Consider the following 24657-nt stretch of genomic DNA (forward strand, 5'->3'; position numbering starts at 1 on the left):
GTATATATTATTACCACCAACTTTCAGATCGCGCAATGATCACCATTCAAAGATAAGGGAAATTAAAGCTCGTACTGAGGCGTTCAGACAGTCGTTTTTTCCTCGCGCGATCCGCGAGTTGAACAGAGGGGGGGGGGGGGGGGGGGGGGAATACGACTTTGGTAGCCGTCAAGCGGTATGTGCCGGAGGGCACAATTCGCACCAGAGTATATATGTAGATGTAGATTCATAACAGTAGGCTAACAACGTCTTCAACGTCTAACAACTGATCAGAGCAATCTTTGTTGTGTGTGCTTGTTCAAATAGTTTCGTCAGTCTGAAGCTTCGGTCTTCCACAGTCTATGACTGCTTGTGATCCGCCCGCGAAGTCCCACCCGAGAATAACATTATGACTATATTCTGCTAAAACAGCAAATTCGAAGGACTGTATTCTGTCTTTTTGATACTTGTTCTTGCAATACATGTTCCTGTCGGCTGGACGTATATCCCCATTTGCGAGCTTCATCAATCGGTTTCGTATGACGGAACATATTCCTTAGCTGACGACAGTAACCAAACGACTAGCGCCCGAACAAGATGGGCGTCGATGAAGACGCCAATGAAGATTCCCGACATTTTGGTGACTGTCCTTCATGGAGGATTTTAGATCTGCGGCAGCCTCTCCTTCGTAGATGGTTGTCTCGCTTAGTTTCTCTGATTTCGGCGGCTGGTACCCCTGTACGGCGGCGGCGAACGGCTACGGTGTGTTGAGGAGCGACATCTTCCAGGGTACGACGATTGGCTCCGTCTCACAGATCGACCATAATCGTTAACTGGCGAAAATGACGTCTGTGATGGTTGACGTCTTCCGGCGTAACTGTCGTCGGACTCTCGCCTCCTCGTCTCCAGTAGGGTACAATGTGTGCAGTGCGTCCACAGTGAAAATATACCACCGTCTCAGTCTTCTGTAGGGCGTTGTGCTTGTCGAAGGAGTTGGTTGTACCCACGTCGGTCGAATGCTGGGTTCTCGTACGACGTTTGCTGCCTAAGTCCGAGTTGGATGAGTTCATCCTTCATAGCACATTCAAGTAATGGCCGATATTGACGGTAAAAATCATTACATCTTTGCTGAACATTCTGTATTGCCTTGTAACATATGAGGACCATGGCTGCTATCTCCTGTCCTCTCGGTCCGAGATTTATGACTGGCGTTTGAGAGAGACGAGCTTAGGGTGGTCTTCCACAACTGCCACTGGGACAATGTTCGGTAGTCGGTCATGCCTCTTACGTCGTTGTGACATCTTTTACCAGAAGAGCTTGGTACGTGTTTCCTGCGACTCCTTTCTTCAAGCGTAAGATTTTATCGGCTTCTTTCATATTCGGAGTCGCGGTATAGCATAAAGCTGAAACATTATGAATGTTCGATCGTGTCATTTCCCCATGACGATGGGCCCTATTCTTGTTTTTCCGCTAAACGGAGTTACTGCTGATTTTCGCCTGATTTTTCTTCAGTTCGGTCTCGAATTTGCCTCAAGAATTAAGATTCTCTTCCTTGTTATGAAACAACTATTGGGCCGTGACCTCTAAGTAAAAGTAAACATTTGCCGAACGCATGTCATCCCACCTGTAGTATCTGACGAGTCGGTAGAATCGTTTCAGCTATTTCGTCGCGTCCTGACCAGTGTTTTGCGGCAACGCTGATCGGTGCCTGATGTGCAGCTAACTTAGTGCTCTTCTGTAATCCATCAGCGTCCTGGTTGGTTGGTTGGTTGGTTGGTTGATTGATTGATTTATTTATTTATTTGGAGGAGGGGACCAAACAGCGAGGTCATCGGTCCCATCACATTAGGGAAGGATGGGGAAGGAAGTCGGCAATGCCCTTTCAAAGAAATGATCCCACATTTGCGTGAAGCGATTGAGAGAAATCACGGAAAACCTAAATCAGGATGGCCGGACACGGATTTGAACCGCCGTCCTCCCGAATGCCATCAGTACGGATATTAAGAGTGATACACTGCTCATATTTCGATTCCTGTCCTAGTAGGCGACTGGTGTTAAGGTGCCTAATTGGAGGCACAGCGACGTACATGCCTTTAAGTACCCGGCGTCTCCACCAAACAATGTCTCGGCGAAACCATGTGGAAGAGGGAGCGGTCAGTGACGTACAACGCTTTGCACTGAAAGCACGTTTACTCCTAACACCGATGTACAGCCAGAACAGAACAGGACTCCTGCACGGAGAATGTTGCTATTTATACAAACATCGAATATTCCAGGGGGTCCGAACATTAAAAAGATAACAGATTTGGAGAAACTTCTAGAAAGGACTATTGCTAAATAACAATTAATCAAATGGTTCAAATGGCTCTGAGCACTATGGGACTTAACATCTATGGTTATCAGTCCCCTAGAACTTAGAACTACTTAAACCTAACTAACCTAAGGACAGCATACAACACCCAGCCATCACGAGGCAGAGAAAATCCATGACCCCGCCGGGAATCGAATCCGGGAACCCGGGCGTGGGAAGCGAGAACGCTACCGCACGACCACGAGATGCGGGATAACAATTAATCGCTAGTGATTGGGTCTGAAGTGTCATACCTGAGCACGGCTGCCAGCGACGCTGGGGACGCTGTCCGCTACGCCACACTGCATGCAACACAGTCGGCGCCAATATCGAATGAAAGGACAAGTTCACAGATACCATCCAAAATTTATTTACATCCACGACGCATTTTGTAGGTTTGAAATCCAGTTTCGGAGGTTTAAACTCCCATCATCCGGTCGATTTATGTCGATTAAAACGACGTGCATGTGTTAATGTTGGGATAATCTATGGCACTGTCATGTAAGGAGTGTTCAATATTCTAAACTTGACGGATAAACGTCGATGATCCATTTCGGACAAGAAAAGCCAGAAAGCCAGTTACAGCCAGAACTAATATCTTATTTGTGGAATTAGCATGTTCACCCAATAATGAGTTAAGTAGGAAAGCTTACTGAAAACTAATGCCCCCCAACTCTGTGTGAAAACTATGAGAGCTTGTAGGACAAAACAAACGTTATTCACACTCTACGTCTTTATTCTTCGTGTCTACGTATTTATTTCTCAACATAATGTAGAATGTCCTTCTGTGTGACTTGCGTTTACTGACGAGGACAGAAAAATTGTTGTAATTTAATAATTTTGAAAATCACAGAATCCCGCAATTTGACTATGATTCTCAATTGAATCGTTAGTCGTAACACATAAAAGAATTCACATTAGTGAGAGAGGCACGAATAGTTTATTTGCTAGTGCAATATTTTATTAATATCTGTGACTTTACGATCTAGGAAAAAATACCCGTCTCGCTTTAGATCGGTTTTCAGAAGGCACAAGGCTTCTATAATGAGCTAACGTGAAAAGAACTATCATTCCTTTCCTGTTTTGACCGTGAAATAGGAATGTTAAAGGCTGCAATTCCTTTTACTGCCTCGAATAACTGCTAAACTCCTTCGCCTTCTCTAGTTAGAGGTACCATAGGGCAATAAAAATTTTGTACACCGATTTCTTCATTTGAATGGTTATTATCAAATAATGAACGCACAAACTCTATCTGCCCAAGCTCTATTCAACAGGAAAAAACAGAATGTGACAAAACAAGATCAGCCTTAACATATCTACTGTTTTTCTACAGAGATCTTAATATTCCGTCTAACGCTGAAATTCTTTATTGTAATGTGTTGATGGTAACCCTGGTGGCGAAAGCATTTGTCCGAACGAGAGAGCACTTTGTTGGTACCGTCACTATGGAGTGTTTGACTTTGTTGACGGAGCACCAACCTCTACCCTGCTTGTACCGATTCATCACTATCAAAGTGAAGTCCTCGGAGGTGTTCTTTAAGTTTCGGGAACATATGACAATCGGATTGGGCCAAGTCGGGACTGTATAGAGAATGACAGTTGACGGTCAATCCAAGGCGTCGGACCCAGATGTCGCAGCGCTCGTGTGTGGTGTGGCACGTTTCGTGCGGTTAGAAACACTGTTACAGCACGCTGTTTCTCACGCACCGACAGAGTTACGTTACACACCGCCTTGTTACACGCTACCATTCGGAGCCTTGTAGCGGCAGAGGGCTGCAGATATGTAGACACGAAGAATAAAGATGTAGACTTTTAATAACGTTTGCTTTATTTAAAAAAGCCTTAAGAGTTATCACAGAAAACATTCAAGGCATTACTTTCCAGCACGCCGTCGTATATCGCGTGCAGTACATCGAGTAAGAGCGCGCGTTCTGGCGTACGTACAGGTCGCGGCTGACTCCCCGCGGCTCGGGCGCGCACTCGGGGCAGCCTCGCCGCCTGCCGCGTTATCAGCTGCCGCCTTATATAAGGAGTGTGCGTGAGAGCGAGAGCGGCGGCGCTATTTCGGCCGGCAGCGGCAGGCGGCAGCCGGCAGCATGGCGCCCGCCGCTAGATAAACAAAACACGCCGGTATACTAACGACGACAGAAATACCCGGCGCGCAGGCCCGCGTTTTAAATTTGGAGCATCACAAGAGCGACGCACGTGCGGCCAGCCGCCTACAGCCTACAGCCGCCGGACGCTCCCCTCCTGCCTGCCGGCCGGCCCTATCTGCAATGACGTCCGCACCATTCTGGACCGCCCACTTCCCGTGCGCCTCTCCAATACGTTGCAGACTCCGTCTTCTGCGCGATAGGCCTCAAACAATAGCACGTACGCAAAGCCTTCCGGAATGACAGAGCATACTCCGGAAACGAACGAAACTAAATTATCTTTCTCCTTTTGCTACCTATAACAGGTGGCTGGACGAGGTAATCCAATTGAGCTACTAAAACACAATTAACAAAAACTAACTGGTCAGCTGTCTTTTGAAAAATTGTCACTTTTGGGCAATGCAGTCACTGTGCAAACTTTACAGTTGATTCAGAATTTTTTTGTTTGTGCAAAAACGATGTTTGTAAGAAATATTTGCGTTTGACGGTACAAGCACTACAAACTATAAAACTCTTTCTGCTGAGAGCTGAGAAATTGTAAAGTATTGTTTCACTTTTAGTTCAAGTAACTTCAGTTGTATCTTATCGGCAAGTTTGCCTCATCGGGACAACTCTATGTATTTGTCCCGGTTAAACATTGTTGTTCAAACACGTAACTGCTGACCATATATATACAGAATGTTTCACAATTCATGTTACATACTTCTAGATGTTGTAGAGGGAAGTTAATAGATCAAGTTTTACTTTGGAACCCTTGTCTGGAAACGTCATCGAACGACGCCACAGAGCGTCAAAGCTAAAGGCCACGGCGCCTGTAAATGTATGCATAATAAGGTGATTCCGTGATTATGTTACATACTTTCTAGGATGATGGAGAACAATAAACGTATCAATTTGAAATAAGTGTCCCTATACCGGAAACGGACGAATCGAAAGTTACAAGCGAAAACCGCACTGATACTTTTGACAGCGGAATACCTGTACTGGTACTGTTGTGGCTAATGTCATAGGGTAGGCAACTTTCAGAGGTGACAGTATCAACTTAAATAAAATCAAGTAAACATGAGGCCTACCTTTAAAGCTATGCGCACTTGTTCAATAGAGGAGATCAGTTTCACAGTAGCGAAGATGGACAAGCGCTCATAGCTCCTCAGGTATGCATTTTAGGGGTTATGTTTGCCTGACAGTTTATATGTTTTTTGTTTTGACTGATACTGCCCCCTCTGAAAGTTGCCTACCCTATGACAGTAGCAACAATAGTACCAGTACATGTATTCGACAGTCAGAGGTTTCAGAACGGTTTTCACTAAAACTCTTGACTCGTTTGATTCCGGTACGGGAAACCTTTCCTCAAATCGATACATTTCTCCTCCTACATTATCCTAAAAAGTTTGCATCATCATCACAGAATCACCCTGTATATATATATATATATATATATATATATATATATATATATATATATATATATATATATATATATATATATATATATATATATATATTTACAGGCGCCGGTGCGTATAACTTTGACCCTCTGTAGTGTCGTTGGATGGTGTTTCCGAACATGGGTCCCTATGTAAAGCTTGACCTATTAGTTTGTAACATGAATTATGAAACTCCCCTTATATATTTTAATAGACGACGAAAACTGGCGGGTATCAGTGGGCTTCAGTTACACTGGCCTCATCGGGATTCCCATCGCGAAAAGATCCGGAAATAATTTCTTGAACAGGCGTAAATATAATGTCCATTTGACGAGCCTACAAATACATTCGATATGACATTAACCCCTAACAGATTATTGCCAACGGCCTTGCCGCAGTGGTAACACCGGTTCCCGTCAGATCACCGAAGTTAAGCGCTGCAGGGCTGGGCTAGCACTTGGATGGGTGACCATACGGTCTGCGGAGCGCTGTTGGCAAGCGGGGTGCACTCAGCCCCTGTGAGGCAAACTTAGGAGCTACTTGATTGAGAAGTAGCGGCCCCGGTCTAGTAAACTACGGCCGTGAGAGCGGTGTGCTGACCACATGCCCCCCCCCCCATATCCGCATCCGGTGACGTCTGTGGGCTGAGGATGACACGGCGGCCGGGCGGTACCGTTGAGCCTTTATGGCCTGTTCGGCCTGCATTTAGTTCTTATAGATCATTACCGATTGTATTTCGTTCCCACATCTTGCTAAACAGGCAGCTTGGCGGAAATTTTTTAATTCATAGGCTCCTGGCGACTGTCGTTCAGTGAAATGTCTTTCACTCAGTTTCCAGGTTTTGTTTCACAGACAGTGAAAAATATGTGCAATATTAATTCAGACAGATACGGCTGAACTTCTGTTGAAATGCGTACGAAATAAAGCTTCAATAGTTGAAGTTCTGTGTAGAGAGGAATTGTCAAAACACTTATGTAACACTCTCCGCCCCAAAAATTTGTCTGATACCAGGATGCCTGTAGTTAAGTTTAAGTCCAGTGTAATTAAAGTTTGCAAAACAATATGGATACTGAATTATTTTCCAGTATCGCAAGATCCGAATTCATGTACACGAAATTGTTTATTCGGTGCCTGACGCGCGCGTCTGATTAGCTGTGACGATATAAGGAATACATCACCAACCGCAGCATCTTGTCAGCTCTAAGTCAACCCGAGAAAACAGTTGACACCAGTCAGTGTCATCGTTGAGTCATCTGGGCTGTATCCAGCAAGGGAAAAAAAAGAGTATGTCTTATGAACAAAGTAGCCGGGGTAAACCCTGTCGCAGTGTTACATTTCTATAATTGTTTGAACGTTGAAGACAATTGTGACTTACTTGTGGCTGCTCGTCAAAATATTGCTCTTAGTCGCCAACCAGTCGATAATTGCAGCATCAACCACAAGAAAACCTCGTAATGACAATTGTCGAGAGCTGTGTTTTCGAAATCGTCCTCCTGAAGTGTAAGTGAACATTATAAACAACAATTCAACCAGTACGCTGACAACTTTCCAATCGAGAAACTAACATGTGGAATCAGTTTTCGTTTACTATATCGCTTTTCAGGCTACCATCCATAGTCGTTAGACGGCTTTCTTAGTAGATTTCGTAATTTAGTTTATATTCCCCCGAGCTGCATCAGTAGGTTATGCGATTGGTGCAATAAATCATTTATCATAAATTATAAATATTTATAATAGGATTATTGCAACATTGCATGCTGTTAGAGCCACAAGAATTGCTTAAATAGGCTGCTCCATGACTAAAACTGAAGCTTGAACGTGAGGTCACTATTGGTGCATCTTCATTTATTCACCTATAAATATCGGTTACAATAACGACTAAAACTACTTCGATTTGCGACAAATAGTGATTCAACGTCTACTAGTATACGGACCACACAATGAGATACAGTGTTGCTAAGGTTGGAGCGCGCACCAATGCGTCAGTCGAGTGGGATCGTGAAATGGATCGACAACCCAACTCTGGAATGTTCACCCATATTGCCCTCCACTTTCCAAGTAGACTTCCCCTCTTCTCGAGGGTCATTCGGCTCGCATTTAGTAAGATAAGGATATTGGGGAACTTCACTGAGCACAATTGGATTAAATTCGACTATTCTTTTGTGGCATCTTCTGCGCAAACTGAATCTGAAATCCTTGAAACGAAATTATGCCATGAAACCAAACCAAATTTCAGGAATACATCAGTCATTGACGATACTACGTATAATCTGATTACTATTCAGTAGCAATTGACAGAATCATTGCGCCTGAAACTTCAGTACTCCGCTCGGCTGTAAAAGACGCCACTCGATTGAAAATTTGGCAACCCAGAAATTATTGTTATTGCATCTATCATACATCGCTTGAACTGATCGGAGTCAGGAGCAGTGAGCGAGTTCAAAACAGGGACGCGCCGGAGCCGATATACGGCTTATTATCTAAGTGATGTCTAGGACTGACACTAGCAGAAAAGGAGCACACCGTTCCATAGGGCGCTGCATCCTGCTGTCTGTGTCACGTGTGTTGCTGGAGTGTTTGTGGTTTCACGAAGCCGAACGGTCTATCTGTCTGGCTGCCTGTGACAGAGGCCAACAATAATTTTGGGAACGCCTGTACATTAACACTCTACTGTGTTAAATACAATGAGCTTGCAGCTGATCGAATATGTAACTGTATTTCGATCGGATCGTTCAACGTTTCGTTGAAATCAAGACGAGATCACCTGCATTGTGATCGAAGGAAAATACTTTTTGGAAATCCGTTCCAGGTGTGATTTGGGGAGCCCAACGTAGATAATAAGGATGGTTGGACGATAGGACTATTGCTCAACCAGAAAATTGTGTTGAAAGACATTTGTGTTAAGTGAAACACGCCTTGACATGTACCCTAGTTTCGACTCTGCCCTGAACTGTAGTCCATACTCTTCACTGACTGCATGGAACGGCTAATAGGTGTCTGAGAAAGGCGTTCTCGCAAACACGTATGTGGATGGCCCTTGGTGTAACAAAATGTCACTCAATGAGCTCCAACCAGTTTTCGCGAATGAGTGGCTGCGCTAACTGGTTGGTGCGGACTCCACCGAAGGCACGGAACAGGTCAGGCGGCGGCGGCGGCCAGCGACACTTGAAGTGGGGCGTGGGCTCTGCAGAGATTTCCCGCCTTCCGAGAAGTGCCGGCCGGCCCGGCGGCTTTCGTCAGCGCCGCGGCCGGCTCCTGAATCACATCCTGCTGGCGCCGTTCTCGCGCTCGGACGCGGCGCCGAGGCGTCGCGGCGCCTGCACCGTACCTGCGGCCGACCTGTCGCGGAGCGCCGCCCGAGCGGCAAGCAGGGAAGCACGGCCGCCCTGATCTCTGATAGCGAGCGGCGCCAGTTTAATAGACTGGCTGAATGAAACAATCTGTAGCAAGTTTCGGACACGAACAGAGAACGTGGCTGCGAAATCGTCTGTTTGTCGAAGACTTCTATACAGTCACTCATTACTCTGCTGCGGCAACAGAAGACAGCAAAAGGAAAGCACAAGTATCACATCTCGCGTTTAAGAGATCAGTCACACAGGAAGATCGTGTAAACATAACAGTCGCATAGACTCCTGTGCCTGTATGGAGAACATAGTAATAGGCATCTCTAGCGTAGACGGGCAACCGACTGAGTTGAAAACAAATAAGTTACCAGGGCCGGATGGAATCATCTTTAGTTACAAAGGCACTACTCTACGGTACTGACCCCTTGCCTAGCTTGCATTTATCGCGAATCTCTCGCCTAGCGTGAAGTCCAAATCGAAAAGAAAAAAAACGCAGGTAACTCCTGTATGAAAGAAGGATAAAAGAATGGACCCACACCAGCGTGTAATATCGTTACGCCGGTTTGCTGCAGAATCCAGAATTTCCGAACATATTCTCAGATCGAAACTAATAAGTTTCCTTAAGACGGAAAAGCCTCTGTCCCCAAATGGTTTATAGGGCATGACTAGTGCGAAGCTCAGCTTGCCATTTTCTCACACTATATTCTACAAACCGTGGATTAGGTGCAACAGGCAGGTTCCCTATTCCTAGATTTCTGAAAAGGTGCCCCACTGCAGACTATTAACGAAGGTATGAGCATGTGTGATAGGATCTTAGATATATGAGTGTGTCTAACATTTCTTAAGTAACAGAACCCAGTACGTTGTCATCGACGGCGAGTATTCATTAGAGGCAAGGGTATCGTTAGGAGTGCCCTAGGGAAGTGTGGTATGACCGCTGTTGTTCTCCCCCTCTCCCTCTCTTAGCAATCTGCGATGATACGGTGGCGTATAGAAAGGTGCTGTCGTCGACTAATCGTCGGAGGGGAGAAGAGAACTTAGACAAAATTTCTAGTTGGTGTGATGAATGGCAGCTTACTCTACATGTAGAAAAACTTAAGTTAATGCAGATGAGTAGGAAAAACAATCCTCTCATGTTCGAATACAGCATTAGTAGTGTACTGCTTGGCACAGTCACACCGATTAAATATCTTGGCGTAGGGTTGCAAAGCGATTTGAAAATGGGAGAGCACGTAAGGACGGTAGTCAGGAAGGCGAATTATCGACTTCGCTTCACGGAAACGTTTGTCCATCTGTAAAAGAGATTACGCGTGCAACACTGGTGCGTGCTTTGTTGAGTACTCCTCGAGTGTTGGGGATCCCCACCAGGATGGACTAAAGGAAGGCGTGGAAGGAATTCAGAGGCTGGTTGCTAGATTTGTTACCGGTAGGTTCGATCAACAAGCGAATATTACGGATAAGCTCCCCTGGAGGGAAGATGACGTTTTTTAGCGAGATACTACTGAAAAAATTAAAGAACCGGCATTTGAAGCAGACTGCAGAATAATTCTACTGCCGCCGACATACATTTCGCATAAGGCCCAAGAAGGTATGAGAAATTGGGGCTCCCACAGGGGCATTTAGTTATTTTTCCTTCGCTCTATTTGCGAGTGCAACCGGAAGGGAAATGAATAATACTGTTACAAGGTACCATCCGTCATGCACTGTGAGGTGGCTTGAGGAGTACGCATGTAAATGCAGATGTAGATGTAGGTGTAGATTTGTTCCAGAAGTAATATTGACTGTAGCGATGCTAATAAACACCACAACGAACCTGACAACGATAGGCAGAGACACGTCGTTACGTGTATAATGACGGAAAAGATTCCCACTAAACTGACATGTTTCTTACCATCTTAGCTGAACCACTGTAATGCGTTTAACGAAACGCTTTTGCTTTTCGTGATCAGACACGAAGTGAGGGAAGAAAGCTGACGCTTGCTGATATAGAAACGAGGCCTCGTTTCAGATGTATAAATAATTTTAACCTTCCATGGTTGGTCGGTTGGTTGATTTGGGGGAGTGGACCAAAAAGAGACGGCATCGGTCCTATGAGACCACGGCAGGATGGGGTACGAAGTCGGCAGTACCCTTTCAAAGGAATCGTCCCGAAATTTACCTGGCGATTTAGGGAAATCACGGAAAACGTAAATCACGATGTCGGACGTTCGTTCGAACCGTCTTCATCGCGAATGCGAGTCCAATGTGCGGTAACTACCGCGCAACCACGTTCAACCGCGCGGTCTTGAGCGCATTACCACGGTTCGTGTGGCTGCCCCCGTCAGAGGTTCGAGTCCTCCCTAGGGTGTGTGTGTGTGTGTGTGTGTGTGTGTGTGTGTGTGTGTGTGTGTATTCACATTAGATTATGGAACAGCGTAATAACCTTAAAATAAATGTAACTGGAAAATGGCTGCATGTTCAGTATTTAAGATATTGTCGCATAAATCCCTTTGCATATCTGTGGGGATCGTCAATTTGTGAAGGACTCTTAAAGTAACTTAATTGGCACGAAGTTTTACTAACGGCTACAGTTTTGTGTTGGTAACATTTATGATAAAGCTTTATTTAATAAACATTTTTGTTTTCGCAGCTTTCTTCGTGGAATTTTAGATATAATACGAAGACATTACGCCACACTGCGGTGGAGGGTAGAGTAGTCTTACAAGGTCTGACGATATGCCGTGAGCCGCTGTTTCGGAGACGGGAGGTGGGACTGGTAGAACAAGACGCCGTGCCCTGACTGCAGCGTTCTTCTGACATTCCTCCTGGCCACTTTACCAATTCAATAAATTTTTCAAGTTTATAGCCGAACGTGGTCTAGGGGTAGCGTCTTTGATTCATAATGAAAACGTCTTCGATCCCGAGTTCGATCCCCGCCACTGCCTAAATTTTGATAAATAATCAGCATTGGCGGTCGAAGACTTCCGGCATAAGAAGTCAGCCTCACTCTTCCAACGGCCTTGTCAAAGAGGGCGGAGGAGCGGATAAAGGTTCAGGGCACTCTCTTGTCCTAGGGGTGGGAAATTGCCCCTAAAGGCGGAAGAATCAGCAATGATCAACGACATGAGGATGCAGAAGGCAATGGAAACCACTGCATTAAAGACACGTAACGTGTATCCACAGGACATGTGGCCTGTAATTGAAGAAGTGTCATGATGATCTCTCCATTGGCAAAAGATTCCGTAATAGTCCCCCTTTTGGGTCTCTGGGAGGGGACTGCCAAGGGGGAGGTTACCATGAGAAAAAGATTGGATAATCAACGAAAGGATAACGTTCTACGAGTCGGGGCGTGGAATGTCAGAAGCTTGAACGTGGTATGGAAACTAGAAAATCTGAAAAGGGAAATGCAAAGGCTCAATCTAGATATAGTAGGGGTCAGTGAAGTGAAGTGGAAGGAAGACAAGGATTTCTGGTCGGATGAGTATCGGGTAATATCAACAGCAGCAGAAAATGGTATAACAGGTGTAGGATTCGTTATGAATAGGAAGGTAGGGCAGAGGGTGTGTTACTGTGAACAGTTCAGTGACCGGGTTGCTCTAATCAGAATCGACAGCAGACCAACACCGACAACGATAGTTCACGTATACATGCCGACGTCGCAAGCTGAAGATGAACAGATAGAGAAAGTGTATGAGGATATTGAAAGGGTAATGCAGTATGTAAAGGGGGACGAAAATCTAATAGTCATGGGCGACTGGAATGCAGTTGTAGTGGAAGGAGTAGAAGAAAAGGTTACTGGAGAATATGGGCTTCGGATAAGGAATGAAAGAGGAGAAAGACTAATTGAGTTCTGTAACAAGTTTCAGCTAGTAATAGCGAATACCCTGTTGAAGAATCACAAGAGGAGGAGGTATACTTGGAAAAAGGCCGGGAGATACGGGAAGATTTCAATTAGATTACATCATGATCAGACAGAGATTCCGAAATCAGATATTGGATTGTAAGGCGTACCCAGGAGCAGATATAGACTCAGATCACAATATAGTAGTGATGAAGAGTAGGCTGAAGTTCAAGACATTAGTCAGGAAGAATCAATACGCAAAGAAGTTGGATACGGAAGTACTAAGGAATGACGAGATACGTTTGAAGTTCTCTAACGCTATAGATACAGCAATAAGGAATAGCGCAGTAGGCAGTACAGTTGAAGAGGAATGGACATCTCTAAAAAGGGCCATCACAGAAGTTGGGAAGGAAATCATAGGTACAAAGAAGGTAGCTGCGAAGAAACCATGGGTAACAGAAGAAATACTTCAGTTGATTGATGAAAGGAGGAACTACAAACATGTTCCGGGAAAATCAGGAATACAGAAATACAAGTCGCTGAGGAATGAAATAAATAGGAAGTGCAGGGAAGCTAAGACGAAATGGCTGCAGGAAAAATGTGAAGACATCGAAAAAGATATGATTGTCGGAAGGACAGACTCAGCATACAGGAAAGTCAAAACAACCTTTGGTGACATTAAAAGCAACGGTGGTAACATTAAGAGTGCAACGGGAATTCCACTGTTAAATGCAGAGGAGAGAGCAGATAGGTGGAAAGAATACATTGAAAGCCTCTATGAGGGTGAAGATTTGTCTGATGTGATAGAAGAAGAAACAGGAGTCGATTTAGAAGAGATAGGGGATCCAGTATTAGAATCGGAATTTAAAAGAGCTTTGGAGGACTTACGGTCAAATAAGGCAGAAGGGATAGATAACATTCCATCAGAATTCCTAAAATCATTGGGAAAAGTGGCAACAAAACGACTATTCACGTTGGTGTGTAGAATATATGAGACTGGCGATATACCATCTGACTTTCGGAAAAGCATCATCCACACAATTCCGAAGACTGCAAGAGCTGACAAGTGCGAGAATTATCGCACAATCAGCTTAACAGCTCATGCATCGAAGCTGCTTACAAGAATAATATACAGAAGAATGGAAAAGAAAATTGAGAATGCGCTAGGTGACGATCAGTTTAGCTTTAGGAAAAGTAAAGGGACGAGAGAGGCAAATTTTGACGTTACGGCTAATAATGGAAGCAAGGCTAAAGAAAAATCAAGACACTTTCATAGGATTTGTCGACCTGGAAAAAGCGTTCGACAATATAAAATGGTGCAAGCTGTTCGAGATCCTGAAAAAAGTAGGGGTAAGCTATAGGGAGAGACGGGTCATATACAATATGTACAACAACCAAGAGGGAATAATATGAGTGGACGATCAAGAACGAAGTGCTCGTATTAAGAAGGGTGTAAGACAAGGCTGTAGCCTTTCGCCCCTACTCTTCAATCTGTACATCGAGGAAGCAATGATGGAAATAAAAGAAAGGTTCAGTAGTGGAATTAAAATACAAGGTGAAAGGATATCAATGATACGATTCGCTGATGACATTGCTATCCTGAGTGTAAGTGAAGAAGAATTAAATGATTTGCTGAACGGAATGAACAGCCTAATGAGTACACAGTATGGTTTGAGAGTATCGGGGAAACACGAAGGTAATGAGGAGTAGTAGAAATGAGAACAGCGAGAAACTTAACATCAGGATTGATGGTCACGAAGTCAATGAAGTTAAGGAATTCTGCTACCTAGGCAGTAAAATAACCAATGACGGACGGAGCAAGGAGGACATCAAAAGCGGACTCGCTATGGCAAAAAAGGCATTTCTGGCCAAGAGAAGTCTACTAATATCAAATACCGGCCTTAATTTGAGGAAGAAATTTCTGAGGATGTACGTCTGGAGTACAGCATTGTATGGTAGTGAAACATGGACTGTGGGAAAACCGGAACAGAAGAGAATCGAAGCATTCGAGATGTGGTGCTATAGACGAATGTTGAAAATTAGGTGGACTGATAAGGTAAGGAATGAGGAGGTCCTACGCAGAATCGGAGAGGAAAGGAATATGTGGAAAACACTGATAAGGAGAAGGGACTGGATGATAGGACATCTGCTAAGACATGAGGGAATGACTTCCATGGTACTACAGGGAGCTGTAGAGGGCAAAAACTTTAGAGGAAGACAGAGATTGGAATATGTCAAGCAAATAATTGAGGACGTAGGTTGCAAGTGCTATTCTGAGATGAAGAGGTTAGCACAGGAAAGGAATTCGTGGCGGGCCGCATCAAACCAGTCAGTAGACGGAAAAAAAAAAAAAAAAGAAAAAAAACGAACGCCTGTTTTGAAAAATATTCACTCTCGGGTTGGTGGGTCTGTAATCGTATGATAATGCAAGATTGGAAATCGATTTTATTAATTGACGGCAGACGATTTCTCTGTTCTTGCTGGTCAGACCCACTAAAAGCTAGCGTGTAGCACTTGCGGACTCACTAGCCTCGCAAAATGTAGTCAAACTGGGAAGTAATTGATACAACTAATACGTACTAATGTCACGGGTTAAATATGAACAGAAAGCGGACGGACGATGCGACGTTCATATCACTTCCCCAGTGACAAAAATGTCGGATCGGGAACAATAAAATGAGAGAAATAAGGAGACAAAAACTGTAACTTACGCAACGAGAAGCGAAAGCGCTAGTGCCACATTCGATGAGCCGAAAGCGAAGGGACCGGCGCGAAATTTCTCGCTCTGAACGGTTGAGTGTTCGTGTTTTGTACTTTTGAAAACTAGCCGAAAATTTGTACCAAGTTTGCAAGGTCGAGCAGCAGCTACTTCCCATGAGGGACTACCTGCTTTCACGAGTACAGCCAGAGCAGCCGCCGCATGGCCACCGAGGCGTGGAGCCCACACATCCGGCTGACACGCTTCCGGTGTGCTGCACCTCCACCTCCATCTGCGTCCGACTTTCTACAACGCTGCTCTGAGAGGGCTGCCATGTAGGAGCACGTGACAGCACCGAATTTTGCCAGGAGACAGCAGTATGCGATTTCCAACACAACAGTCGTCTAAAGACAGCGAGAAAGACCTTTTATAGTCGTCACAACTAACCTTATCCCAGAAGAGTACACTCCACTTTATGTCGGCAGGGATAGAATTGTAGACACGCAATCAAACAGTTGCCTACAAGATTCGAAGCCTTCCAAGACCGATGTCGTTGTAATGGTGTTCAGTCCACAGACTGGGTTGATGCACCTCTCCATGCTACTCTATCCTGTGCAAGTTTCTTCATCTCCCAGTATCTACTGCAACCTACATCCTTCTGAATCTGTTTAGTGTATTCATCTCTTGGTCTCCCTATACGATTTTTACCCTTCACGCTGCCCTCCAATACTAAATTGGTGATCCATTGATGCCTCAAAACAATGTCCTACCAACCGATCCGTTCTTGTAGTCAAGTTGTGCCACAAAATCCTCTTCTCCCCAATCCTATTCAACACCTCCTCATTAGTTATGTGATCTACCCATCTAATCTTCAGCATTCTTCAGTAGCACCACATTTCAAAAGCTTCTATTCTCTTATTGTCTAAACTATTTATCGTACTCGTTTCACTTCCATACAAATACTTTCAGAAACGACTTCCTGACACTTAGGTCTGTACTCGATACTAACAAATTTCTCTTCTTCAGAAACGCTTTCCTTGCCATTGCCAGTCTACATTTTATATCCTCTCTACTTCGACCATCATCAGTTAATTTGCTCCCCAAATAGCAAAACTCCTTTACTACTTTAAGTGTCTCATTTCCTAATCTAATTCCCTCAGCATCGCCCCACTTAATTCGACTACATTCCATTATCCTCGTTTAGCTTTTGTTGATGTTCATCTGATATCCTCCTTTCAAGACACTATCCATTCCGTTCAACTGCTCTTCTAAGTCCTTTGCTGTCTCTGACAGAATTACAATGTCATCGGCGAACGTGAAAGTCTTTATTTCTTGTCCATGGATTTTAATACCTACTCCGAATTTTTCTTTTGTTTCCTTCACTGCTTGCTCAACATACAGATTGCATAACATCGGGGAGAGGCTAAAACCCTGTCTCACTGCCTTCCCAACCACTAATTCCCTTTCATGCCCCTCGACTCTTATAACTGCCTTCTGGTTTCTGTCCAAATTGTAAATAGCCATTCGCCCCCTGTATTTTACCCCTGCCACCTTCAGAATTTGAAGGAGAGTATTGCAGTCAACATTGTCATTAGCCCTGTCTCTTACTATTCCCCTTCTCTCTCTCTCTCTCTCTCTCTCTCTCTCTCTCTCTGATTGTTTATTACTTTCTCAATCCTTGGAAAACCCGAAACGTCAGATATTTTCGAATAATTTGGAACTGATTACAGGAAAGGTGTGTATTTTTCAATTTATTCTCGGATCGATTGGATACCGCAGAAACCATGTAGTAACTGCGTGGTTAATGTGCAGCAGCTATCACGAGTAGTTAGGCAGAGATTTGCGCACGAGTGCGTGGTAGGTAACGACACGGTTCCGAGGCTGTTCCAGTGCTTTAGTGCCGTGACAAGTGTCCTTGGAGCCCAGCAGAGAAGCTGGAGCTGCCTTGGGCTGGCGGCCGGGTTCCGCGCGGATAGCCTTCGCGGGGGACGCCTGAGTATGTGCCAATTTTACGTCAACGTAAACACTAGCCGCGGCGCGGCCAGACACGGCGCGCACTCGCGCACAGTCTCTCCGCTGAAGCCGAGGCTACGCTCTCGACTGTGTATGTCTACGTTTCACTTAGTTTTTCCAGCGAACCACGTTTCTGGAACAGGATGCAGTAGAAACCTGTCCCTGGGGCTAAGGAAACCTTTCGTTCATCTAGAACTGTTTCGGAAAATCGTTACAAACAAATTAACTCGTTAATTACGTCTTCTCATTCTTTAAATCACATTCCTCCTGGCTTTCTGAAACACAAGGTCATTGCCTTGCGCAGGTTGCAGGGAATTCGATGTGCATAACAGCAACAAACACAGGAGACTACGCAATCAGATCCTACGTACAACAACCCATTGTTCTTGTCAACTGTCGCAGATCGAACTGTTTCTATATGGAGAAATGCAGAACATGTGGTACACGTACGTCAACAGTACGATAATTACCAAGTTTCATTTCCTATTACGAAAAAGAGTACCATTTTTCTTAAGAGGCTGTATCGATAGCGAATTTGCCATTGTGATACTGCTGTTAGCGAATATTGCACTTCATCCTTCGTAATTGGCATTCAACCTCCTACATCCATCACCTAGTGCCCACTATTTAGTACATTTGGAAGCTAACATTCCCAATTTCCAATTTACTTGACGATTTAAGACTTCCAGAAAATGTCAGTTTGCACAGAAGGTACGTATGAATGCTATTTTCACTAGTTTTTTCAAAACATAGCATTTTTTAAGTAACGTGCGTTAGTAGCGTATTGTATCTTCACTTACAGGATCTGATTCTGATACCGCACGTCGTATTCTTTTAAATATTTATTCAGATCGTTCCAAACTTTACATTTTCCTGCCCTCGTCTTTACGTTAATGAAATCGGTCTTCAAATGAAAACAGTAGTAATTAAATCCAAGGTCAAGGAGAAAGCAACAGAGGGACAAGGAAAAAAGCGGAAGTGTAACCAACAGAAAAAAAACGAGAAAATAGATACAAGGTGACAATTACTGAACTATATGAAATAAAATCGTCATAACTTCTGAGCGGTGTACATTAGCACGTTCAAACTGCTCGGTTGGCGGCGGGGAATGACGGGAATTATTGTGGGCATGCGCATGCGCACGCGCACTTTCATTTGGATGGATTCGTCAAGAAGCAAAATAGGCGCATTTGGGGGACTGAGAATCCGCATTTCCCCATCGAGAAGTCTCTTCACCCTTAAGGGGCGACTATGTGGCGTGCAGTGTCCAGTCACGGACTGATTGGAGCGACATTCCTTGATGGCACGGGGACGGGCGAACGGTACGTGAAGGTTTTGGAAGATGATTTCACCCCCATCACCCACAGTGATCCTGATTTCTACCAGATGTGGTTCATGCAAGACGGAGTTCGACAGGAGCACTTTGGGGACCGCTTTCTGGCTCTGGGGTACCCAGAGACCACTGACATGGGCCTCGATTGGCCGCCATATTCTCCGGATCTGAACACATGCGACTCCTTTTTGTGGGGTTATATTAAAGATAAGGTGTACAGCAATAAACCCAAAACCATTGCTGAGCTGAAAAAAGGCCATTCAGGGGGTCATAGATAGCATCGATGTTCCGACACTTCAGCGGGTCGTACAGAATTTTACTATTCGTCTGTGCCACATGATCACCAATGATGGCAAGCATATCGAACACGTCATATCCTAAATCTGAATATCTGTAGTGATGTTTACATGTTGAATGAAGTGTGTGCACGCTGCAGTTTGTAACTAATTTACTTTTCTTTTCATATCGTTCAATAGCTGTCACCCTGTGACAAAAGAATAAGGAAAGAAGTAACTTAGTTTCAGTAAGAAGTGATGGATAGGGGGCTACTATGAACAACAAGGAAAGAAAAAGGAATAACATGGAAAGAAATGACGAATAAAAAAATGGTTCAAATGGCTCTGAGCACTATGGGACTCAACTGCTGTGGTCATAAGTCCCCTAGAACTTAGAACTAATTAAACCTAACTAACCTAAGGACATCACACACATCCATGCCCGAGGCAGGATTCGAACCTGCGACCGTAGCAGCCCCGCGGTTCCGGACTGCGCGCCTAGAACCACTAGACCACCGCGGCCGGCAATGACGAATACGTTACGGTAAGCAGTAATTGCAGTGCTTGGTATTCCATGTTGTACGTGAGCGTCCACGGATATGGATTTACACACGTTTCAAAAAACGTTTTACCTTTTCTGTCTTGACGCCTTTTTCAAGTGTAATGACGATGTCATCTAAAACAATAGTCTGGTTATGAGTATGTCATACTGGTTACTACTTCAGAAAGAGTTTAGTGCAACTGCAGTTCTGCTTTCCCCATGAAACTGCAGAGATATGGTTGAGTTGTTCTGCACAGAGAATCTATGTCCATCCATAAAATACATTGTCAGTAGAGGGACAGTTCACACAACGAAGTTACAAAGTTCCTTTCGTGTATACGTTTAGAGCACAGCATTATATGGTAGCGAATCATGGACAGTGGGGAAAACCGGAACAGAGGCAATCGAAGAATCTGAGGTATGATGCTACAGGAAAACGTTGAAAATTGGGTGGACTGATAAGGTAAGAAATGAGGTGGTTCTCCGGAGAATCAGTGAAGGAAGGACAGACTGGTAGGACATATGTCACGTCTTCAGAGAATAACAGCCGTGGTACTAGAGGGAGCTGCAGAGGCTAAAGACTGTGGAGGAAGACCGAGACTGGGACACATCCAAAAAGTAATTGTAGTCGTAGGGAGCAAGTGCTACTCTGAGATGAAGAGGCTGGCGCAGGAGGGGGAATCTGTGGCGGGCCAAATGAAACCAGCCACAAGATTGATGTATAATAAACAAAAAAATTGAAAAACGTCCCATGCTTGATACATTCAACCGAGCAGTCCGATTGGAACAAAAGTGTTTACGTATCAGGAAACTGCTAGACATCTACATCTACATCCATACTCCGCAAGCCACCTGACGGTGTGTGGCGGAGGGTACCTTGAGTATCTCTATCGATTCTCCCTTCTATACCAGTCTCGTATTGTTCGTGGAAAGAAGGATTGTCGGTATGCTTCTGTGTGAGCTCTAGTCTCTCTGATTTTATCCTCATTGTCTCTTCGCGAGATATACGTAGGACGGAGCAATATACTGCTTGAATCCTCGGTGAAGGTATGTTCTCGAAACTTCAACAAAAGCCCGTACCGAGCTACTGAGCCTCTCTCCTGCAGAGTCTTCCACTGGAGCTTATCTATCATCTCCGTAAAGCTTTCGCGATTACTAAATGATCCTGTAACGAAGCGCGCTGCTCTCCGTTGGATCTTCTCTATGTCTTCTATCAACCCTGTCTGGTACGGATCCCACACTGCTGAGCAGTATTCAAGCAGTGGGCGAACAAGCGTACTGTAACCTACTTCCTTTGTTTTCGGATTGCATTTCCTTAGGATTCTTCCAATGAATCTCAGTCTGGCATCTGCTTTACCGACGATCAACTTTATATGATCATTCCATTTTAAATCACTCCTAACGCGTACTCCCAGATAATTTATGGAATTAACTGCTTCCAGTTGCTGACCTGCTATATTGTAGCTAAATGATAAGGCATCTTTCTTTCTATGTATTCGCAGCACATTACACTTGTCTACATTGAGATTCAATTGCCATTCCCTGCACCATGCGTCAATTCGTTGCAGATCCTCCTGCATTTCAGTACAATTTTCCATTGTTACAACCTCTCCATATACTGGAGCATCATCCGCAAAAAGCCTGAGTGAAATTCCGATGTTACCCTCAAGACCATTTATGTATATTGTGTACAGCAACGGTTCTACGGCACTCCCCTGTGGCACACCTGAAATCACTATTACTTCGGAAGACTTCTCTCCATTGAGAATGACATGCTGCGTACTGTTATCTAGGAGCTCTTCAATCCAGTCACACAATTGCTCTGATAGTCCATATGCTCTTACTTTGTTCATTTAACGACTGTGGGGAACTGTATCGAACGCCTTGTGGAAGTCAAGAAACACGGCATCTACCTGTGAACCCGTGTCTATGGTCCTCTGAGTCTCGTGGACGAATAGCACGAGCCGGGTTTCACACGATCGTCTTTTCCGAAACCCATGCTGATTCCTACAGAGTAGATTTCTAGTCTCCATAAAAGTCATTATACTGCAACTGAATAGACTGCATATGAGTATACTCATGGCGATGCAACCTGGATTCAAACGGCTAATCGGTGTCGTTGTTTTCACTGAACTGTAAATTAACTTCCATGCTGTCACATCCGAAGAGAACTGATGATGACGCCAGCGCCTTTACTTGTCTTTCTTCTCAAGAGAATTTAAGGATCCTGCGAATGCGAAAGACTACTGCTGGATGAACTTACGTTTGGTGTGGACGTATGGTGGCTACCTAACGTTCCCTTTCAGGCGGCGCTTCGTTACCAGCCTCGAGAGGACGAAATAATGAAGTAACGGCACGCAAGCGTAGAACGTTCTGCTAGGGGAAAACCGTTGCAACGTCAAGTGGGTTTTCACACGATTCGCCTGTGCGTCTCGGATGACGGGAGTGCGCCTTTCAGCACAGAGACGCTGGCAGCGGAGCGCACACGTCCCAGTGGCGAGAGTCTGCGGCCCGCTGAAAGGTCGGCCCCCGGCTGTGGTCTGCTCGGCACGGCTCGCCTCGCCTGCCGGCCGGCCTTGCAGCTTTCTCCTGCTGGCCGCCTCTCTGCCCGCGCCGCTTCCTGCAGCTACAGCCGAGAGCCGTTCCTCCCACCGCCACCTGCGCGGCTGCTGACAGTTTCACGGGCAGTTGCTCTACATACACGTGGCGACCGACCTCTACCATCCTTCTGACGGTGGCCGGTTGCAGGCAGACCAAGTTTTTAAAACAGCCACTGGGGCCAGCTGGATGTAACGAAAGGTTCAGACCATGAGATGTCTAGACGGTCTCCGCTTCGAACTCTTTAAGAATCCGCATTCGACGTACACTCGATGCACCATAATTAATTAATTCATAGGCCGACCAACTGACCAGTTTTGTGACAACATACACACGTCCAGATCGACTGGATTCTGCGAGTACTGCCAAAATCACCTAGACCACAAGGCCGTAGCCGTACAACTACATGCTAACACTCTTGTGACATCAACTGTAGACATGCGCTCATTGCCACCTATCTGTAGCAGCGCCATCTAGTTGGTTGGTTGGTTGGTTGGTTAGTTTAAAGGCGGGAGAAGAGACGAAACTACGAGATAATCGGTCCCTTGTTCCTAATATAACAATGCCACAAATGTGAGAATAAAACGGACGAAACATGTAACACAAGACCGAAGGGAAGGCAACGAACACTAAAAAGAACAAAAGAGGTTAAGAAAACAACAGAGAGACGCTAGAAACAGAAGAAAGTAAAACATGAAAGCAGAGTACAGTGGCTGGCCCACCACGAGAACAGCGCCATCTACAGTGTGGCGCACAAAATGTGTTACCATTTTGTTTTTGAATATTAACTTTATTGTCAATACAATCTGAAAGGAACATCTACTACAATGAAGAGCCGTCCATGGAGATTTGTTCTAACTCAGCACATGCTCAATATGTCCACCGTTTCGTTTCCTAACTTCCTTCAAACCAGCACTGAAGTTAGTTATTACCCTACGGCATATATCTTCCGTAATTTCACTGCAAGCTTGAAGAATAAGTCTTCTGAGCTCCATTAAATCACGTGGATGTTTCGGGAAAATTTTTTCCTTTAGGTACCCCCAAAGAAAAAAGTCATACGGATTGAGGTCTGGACTATTGGGGGGGGGGGGGGGCAATTTTTGTCCGTCATTGAAGCGACCTGGAAACCTGAGTGAAACAGCCTTATGCCGAGGTCGCTTCGCTTCCAATACTGTTCCTTCCTGTACAAATTTATCGTACAACCTGTGGATGGTCTTCTTCCAAGGGACCCAACGTGTGTTAAACTGTTGTCGAAAACACCTCTGAGTCACAACAAGGCTCTTTGTTTCATGTAAAAGTAACACAATTGCCGATCGTTGCTGTGTCGTCAGTCTTCCATTGTCAGCCATTGCTGCTTACTAGCGGCAGTATCGTCAATTACACGTTATTTCGTAACTCATTTGTTTTTCCAAGTTCTGCTGGTACTGCTTACAGGTCCCAGCGGGATATCTAATGTGCGTCGTAAATTGTGAAAGAAACAATTGGTAACACATTTCGTGCGCCACCCTGTTGTTGCCTGTAGCAAAGCCACGTGGACGGATGTAAACGACCATTTAGCAGCACCATTGCTAGTGAACTGAATTTGCTTGTGAAATATTTTTCTACTATTTGAGACGTATACTGTAGTTCAGAAGTAATCTTTAACATGGTGAATAAGTGTTGTGTTCCTGGCTCTGGCGGTAATTACGACGAGAAGAAGGAATCTCTTTAAATATTCAGCTGACGAAGATACGCTTACGAAATGGCCCTCTGCGATCGAGAGAAACAATTTTGTTCCCGGTAAGCGTTCTGTGTGAGATAGCTTTCGCTGTAAGGTTTACGTATTGACGAAAGTACATGGCAGTTTAACACTGATTATTAGTACACGTTTCAGCAACATGCATACAGTATATTATCTTTAAATTCCGAGTTCTGCCACTTGCACTTCATCGAAAAGACTAAATATTGTCAAAAACACAAGCAGTAGACTGGAAAACTAGAGCTACAAATGCACCGCCATGCAAGCCACAACTCACGAAAAATGCAAGCGCCGGCCTGTTCCTCTCGCTGGCTGCAATTTCTTTATCTTATGTTCATTCAGGTTATGTTTTACGAGACACAAAAGGCGGGATTTTCCTTGGCTACTC

At 44.7% G+C, this 24657-nt stretch overlaps 1 protein-coding gene and 1 pseudogene across 3 annotated transcripts in view; one reads left to right on the forward strand and one right to left on the reverse strand.

Annotated features, from left to right (window-relative positions):
• LOC124716191 (transcriptional coactivator YAP1) overlaps positions 1-24657 on the reverse strand; it is a 355960-nt gene that overhangs the window by 236749 nt on the left and 94554 nt on the right. The window lies entirely within an intron of this gene.
• On the forward strand, positions 6289-6406 carry LOC124725447 (annotated as a pseudogene).

This window comes from Schistocerca piceifrons, chromosome 1 (genome assembly GCF_021461385.2).
Source record: "Schistocerca piceifrons isolate TAMUIC-IGC-003096 chromosome 1, iqSchPice1.1, whole genome shotgun sequence".
In the NCBI taxonomy this organism is placed as follows: Eukaryota; Metazoa; Arthropoda; class Insecta; order Orthoptera; family Acrididae; genus Schistocerca; species Schistocerca piceifrons.